We start from the raw sequence: 6,518 nt of genomic DNA, 5'->3' as shown, positions 1-6,518 counted from the left end.
CAACCAAATTCAAAGAATCCTAAGAAGTCATATCCTTAAAAGAATGGTCCTAAACCATCTCAGCCTCAAAATGAAAGATCATTTCAGCAAAATGATAAGACCAATAAAAACAAATGGAAGAAGACTGATAGACATTGTAACTTTTGTAATTGAGATGGCCACTTAGAATCTAAATGCTTTAAGAAGATGGAAGCCTTGGAAGCCGCAATGAAGAAACATAACATCCATGTGGAGCCTACTTCAACTTCAACTTCCGAAATGGCACTTTCTGCATGCAATCGTCAATCATCTCAGTCTGGTTATGCATTAAATGTATCTTCTTCTTCTTCTCATTCTCATGAGTGGCTCATTGATTCTGGAGCCTCTTGTCACATGGCCAAAAATCAAGCCATGTTTTCTTCTTTAAATGATTGTAACACCAAAAATATATATATTGGTGATGATAGATCTCTTAATGTTGTAGGGACTGGAACTGTTCATCTAGACAATGGTCAGTTTAATGATGTATTATGTGTTCCAACCTTATCCTGCAACCTTCTATCTGTCTATCAGATAACTCATTCAGGTGAAGGTAAAATTGTTGAATTTTCACCTCATGATGTTGTAATCAAGGATCTAAAAGATCCTAAACAGATTCTAGCTACTGGTCTTGCTGATGATTCCAAAAGGTTGTATAAGTTTCACAACTTTGGGTCATCAAATCTTCCCTCAGTATTTGTTGCTCATAATGATGAAGTGAGCAAACTTTGGCATGAGCGATTTGGTCACTTAAACTATCGCTCCCTTCAGCATCTATGTAAAGAAAATATGGTGACAGGTCTTCCTATGGTATCTTGCAGAGATGGTGTTTGTTCCAGATGTGTACTCGGAAAACATCATCGGGACAGTTTTGACAAACGTGCCTCTTGGCACGCCTCAGCCCCTTTATAGCTTGTGCACAGTGATTTATGTGGTCCTCTTCCTGTTGCTTCATTCTCTGGCTGCAAGTACTTCTTAACTTTCATTGATGATTTCTCCAGACGCACTTGGGTCTACTTCTTAAAACTCAAGAGCGAAGTATTTAACACTTTTTTGGCCTTCAAAGCCTTTGTTGAAAAACAATCTGGACATCAAATTCTTAAGCTAAGAACTGATAATGGTGGAGAATATGTTAAAAACACATTCATCAACTTTTGCACCGAAAATGGAATTCAAATGCAACATACTGTTCCATACACTCCACAACAAAATGGTGTAGCTGAAAGGAAAAATCGCACCTTAAAGGAAATGGCTAATTGTATGCTGCAATCTAAAGGACTCAGTCTTAGTTTTTGGGCCGAAGCAATTAATTGTGCAAATTATATAATCAATCGCACTCCTACTAAGGTTCTAGAGAATATCACTCCAGAAGAAGCTTGGAGTTCCATTAAACCAGATGTAAGTCACTTTCGTGTGTTTGGAAGTGAAGCATGGGCCCATATTCCAGATGAAAAGCATAAAGCTTTAGAACCTAAGAGTGAGAAATGTACTTTTGTTGGATATTCTGAAGATGTAAAAGGTTATAGACTTATTCCATTTAAGTCCAAAAATGTTATCACTAGAAGAGATGTAAAGTTTGATGAAAATAAATCGGCCTGCGAGCCTAGTCCGGCGGATGTGCCACCTCTTCCTATCTCTTCTACTTTTGAAAACCTTTCTTCTTCAGATGATGAAAGCGAGGATGATAATCCTCCCCCACCTTCTCAGGATCCTCAACTTCCACGATGGGTCCGTGCTACTCGGGATGCAGCAGGTGATCTTGCCGGTGATCCTACAGATCAGCGACGTACACGTTCTCAGTTTGAAAGAGCCTCTTCTTTACTGGCTCAAGCTCCAGTAAATCATGATCCTGACACTTTTGCAGAAGCTTCAGGCCATCCACATTGGGAAGCAGCTATGAATGAAGAATATCATTCATTGATGACAAATGATACATGGGATCTTGTTCCTCTACCAAAGGGACGCAAACTTGTTAGATGTAAATGGGTTTACAGAACCAAGTATGGACCAGATGGGAAAGTTGATAAACATAAAGCTCGTCTCGTTGCTAAGGGCTTTTCACAGGTTGAAGGCATTGACTACATTGAAACCTTCTCCCCTGTTGCCAAAATGAACTCTATCTGCCTTGTTCTTTCCCTTGCTGCCTCTTTAAAATGGGAAGTCCATCAGATGGATGTTAAATCTGCCTTCTTGCATGGGGACTTGCAGGAAGAAATCTATATGGAACAACCCATTGGCTTCATACAAACAGACTCCAGCCTTGTTTGTCGACTTAAGAAATCCCTTTATGGCCTCAAGCAAGCTCCTCGGGCTTGGTATGCCAAAATGGATAGCTTCCTTTTAGAATCTGGCTTTTCTAGGTGTCATTCTGACAATACTGTCTACACCAAGAAAGTGGGCAACTCTCTTATCATCCTTGTTCTTTATGTTGATGATCTTATTCTTACTGGTAGTGATCCCAACCTTATAAACCATGTGAAGACCAGCCTTAAAAAGAAATTTGAAATGACAGACTTAGGACACTTACACTATTTTCTCGGTCTTCAAGTCTTGCAATCCCAGGAGGGTATTTTCCTTTCCCAGTCCAAGTATGCTTGTGATATTCTTCGTCATTTTCACATGGAAGACTGTAAGCCAGCCCCTTCTCCCTTTCAGTCTGGAGTCAAACTTTCAGTCTCTTGTACTTCTCCTGAAGTTGATGCTACCTTATACCGTCAACTTGTCGGAAAACTCTTGTATTTAACCCATACTCGTCCTGATCTTTCCTTTGCTATTGGCCTTGTTGCTCGTTTTATGCAAAACCCCCGTGAAAGTCATTGGAAAGCAGCTAAAAGAATACTTCGTTATGTTCGAGCTACAGTACAGTTTGGGATTCATTACAGTGCCAAAGCAGCTCCTCTGTTAGTTGGTTTCACTGATTCTGATTGGGCTGGTGACCCTGATGATCGGAAGTCTACTGCCGGATATGTCTTCACTCTTGGTTCAGGACCTATTACATGGGCTTGTAACAAACAGGCTGCCATTTCTCTTTCATCAGCAGAAGCAAAGTATCGTGGTGCCGTGGAAGCTAGTAAGGAAGCCTTGTGGCTTCGTCAGATCCTATCAGAGTTTGGCTTTGAGCAGCAGCATCCAACCACACTTTGGTGTGATAATCAAAGTGCCATTCAGCTATGCAAAGATCCAGTTCAGCATCAGCGCAGCAAACACATTGAACTACACATGCACTTCATCAGAAAGCTCATTCATGACCATGTTCTTGAAGTGCAATATTGTCCAACAGTTGATCAGGTTGCAGACATCTTCACAAAGGCTCTCACAGAGGCGAAGTTCACTAAACTTCGATATATGCTTGGAGTTCAGGAAGTTGTCACTAAGGGGGGATAGGCTCTAGTGCCTCCTTCCTTCTCCTATTGTGTCATATTTGTAAATCCTTCAATCCTATCCCAAGTTGTTCTTAAGGGGGGATGTTAGGATATTCCAACACATAGGATATAGTTAAGTTCAACTTGGTCTAGTATAGAGTTAGGTTAGAGTTAGGTAAAGTGTGTTTCTTTACCGTTGTACATTTTGTAACTTACAATCCGACGGTCACGATATGTAGTGATCCGACAGTTCACTCTCACCTCGGTATTACCGACACTTGATCCGTGGCTTGACACCCGATTGGTCCATGAGTTCTATTTAAAGCGCATGGAGGGTCATTGTTCGGGTAATCCGTGCATGAGAGAATCTTATGTAAATTTTCATTCTTTGATTAATAAATTGCCTGTAGTACCCACATTGGGACGGGCCGTGGACTGTTTCCCTCCTTGCACTTTGAGGGTTTTAACCATGTCAAAAATACTGGTGTATTGATTTGAGATCTGGTTGTGAGTGGTGTCCTTTTGGTATTCTTTCTAAGGAACTTACCCTGTAAATTCCTACACCTGCTTCCTTCTTGAAGATAATTTCAAGACTATTGCTAGAGTATATTTCTTCGATCTAAGGTTTTGGTAGCTCTTGATTTCTTACTTGGTGTTCTTTGACTTGCTTTGATCCTTCTTTGAAGCTTGATTCTCATGTGTCTACTTGCTTTGAATGCCCCTTCTTGAATCAACACCTTGTTGAAAATGCAACAAGATGATGGAGCTTAGTGGAAAGGAGTCGCATTCACTAAGTGGGCCCGCAGGCCATTTTTGGCGCAAAGTCTATTTTTAGACTATGTCTATTTTTAAACATATGGATCATGCTCTATGAGTTGCAGGATGCTATTTGTGGATGATTAGTCATGTTGGTAAAAATAGATGGACTTCTATTTTTAGACATATGGGCAGAGTCTATTTTTAGACTGCCAGGCTAAAAATAGAACAGTCGAATATTATTAGCTCTTAATAATATTTGGACTATAAACATTATCTTATCCTCTTGGAGCACTTCAGTTCGAGCTACGAATGTGGCACATGCAACTGCCAGAAGGAAATACACTTTTCTTATGGGTCAATTGAGCTATTGCATGATGGACTTGAGTTAGAACTCAAGTGATTGAGTTTGGTGAAGTTGATTGAGGAGTTGATGGAGTTGTGTTCAGTTTGACTTAGTTGAACTAGTTGTATTTAGTCTAACTGCAGAATACACTAGTGATGAGTGATGTGAATTAATTATTAATTAATTCACTAATTATTAACTCATAAAGCAACTAAAGAATACATCAGTTAACTCAGTGCATGGACAGTTCAGTGTAGATAGGTGTTAGAGGTGGAGACTACTATCAATTGTGACTATAGCTGTGCATGAGATTTGCACAATCAATGATGGAGATTGCTAATGAGGATTGCGCAGTACAAACTAAGGGAAAGCAAGTTTGGATTATTCCTATTCTCACATTGGATTGTGCAGTAGAGGCAGGCAGACAGCGGAGGAGATTTGAACCTTGGACTTGATTCAGATCTGAGCTAGTTTGTGTGTAGCAGGTGGAGATAGTACTGAGTACTTGTGAGGAGTATTGTACTATGTATTGTTACATGTTCTCTATCATTATAATATACAGATAGTTGGGGGTTTTCAGCTGTATGCTTTCCCCAGTATATACTGTGTTAATGTGTGCATGTGATTGATGTTTCATTGTTTTTAATTCCGCAAAATTGATGATCAACGTAGAGGAGGTTATGTATTATGCATGCATTCCGCAATAGTGTATAATCAGGATAATATCTGTGAATAAGTGTTATATTATTCAAAATTTCTACATGGTATAAGAGCAGAGTTGATCATTAGATATATTATTTAGAAAGTGATTACATTTTATTTCTTCAGGCAGAGTCTGTAATCGGGCCAGGTAGCCTCTGGATTCATCCTTCTTTTGGAAGGTGAGATATCCGGTAAAAGCCCATACAGTCAGTCTCTGTACGAGAAATACTTTGTTCTCACGAATTTTAGATCAGAAGCAGTTGAGTTTTGAGCTGGTGGAATTCGAATTTGTAGCAGTGTTTTCTTAGTGTCAAAGTTGAAATGTCTTTCAACGGGTTGTGATTGGAGTATGCCCTTGAAGGCAGCTCAAATTATATTGCATGGAAAGACAGGATGGAGCCGTTGTTAGATGACAATGGGTTGAAGGATTTCATAGAGGCTGAGGTCCCAAAGCCTACTAATGTTGTTCACGTTGAGGTTTGGCAAAAGAAGACAACAAAGTGTCGAAGGATTCTATTGGAGGGCGTGAAGGATCACATTGTATCCAGCCTGCATGGAAAGGCTTTTCCATACTTGATGTGGAAAGCATTGACAGATCTATTCCAAAGCAAGAGCGACCAGAGGAAGTTGGCACTTAAGGATAAACTCAGAAACATTAAGTGTGAGAATGGAGACAGTATGCCCAGGTATCTCACGAAGTTCACCCAATGCCGGGATGGGTTGGGAAGTGTGGGGGTGACTGTCGATGATGAGGACTTGGTGAGCTTGGCTCTCCTTGTTCTTCCAAAGAGTTGGCATTCCTATCAGGACTCTGTCAATTGTCAGGAGAAATTGCCAGGATGAGAGAGACTTTGGTCGGATCTTGTGCAAGAGGAGATCAGGTGGAATACCAGGGATGGATCTTCATCAAAGGCATCTGATGAAGAAAATTGTGCTTTGGCTGCCAAAGAAAAGAAGGGGAAGGAGAAGGGTTCTCTTTCCAAATCCAGTTCTTCCAATGATGGGAAGAAGGTTGACAAATCGAAAGTGCGATGTTTTCGTTGTCATGAGGTGGGCCATTATGCTACAAATTGTCCACGGAGGAAATCCAAGAAGGGATCCGGGGAAGGATCTGAAGGTGAGGCACTTGCTTCACAGTTTGAGTTGGATTTCAAACTCTTTGCATGCATGATTTCATCCATGGTGGGAAGTGGTTGGTTTCTTGACAGTGGAGCTTCTTTCCACATGACCGGTGACAAGAGTTTGTTCAGTACTTGGAGGAGAAAGATCTCCAGATACTCATAGCGATGGGTAATGATGAGAAGTATAGTGTCTCAGGTGTAGGCACGATTATT

This window comes from Pinus tabuliformis, chromosome 1_2, assembly GCF_031772625.1.
Source record: "Pinus tabuliformis cultivar Carrire ecotype Pingquan chromosome 1_2, CPIR1, whole genome shotgun sequence".
In the NCBI taxonomy this organism is placed as follows: Eukaryota; Viridiplantae; Streptophyta; class Pinopsida; order Pinales; family Pinaceae; genus Pinus; species Pinus tabuliformis.
Note: the sequence above shows the minus strand (reverse complement) of the source record.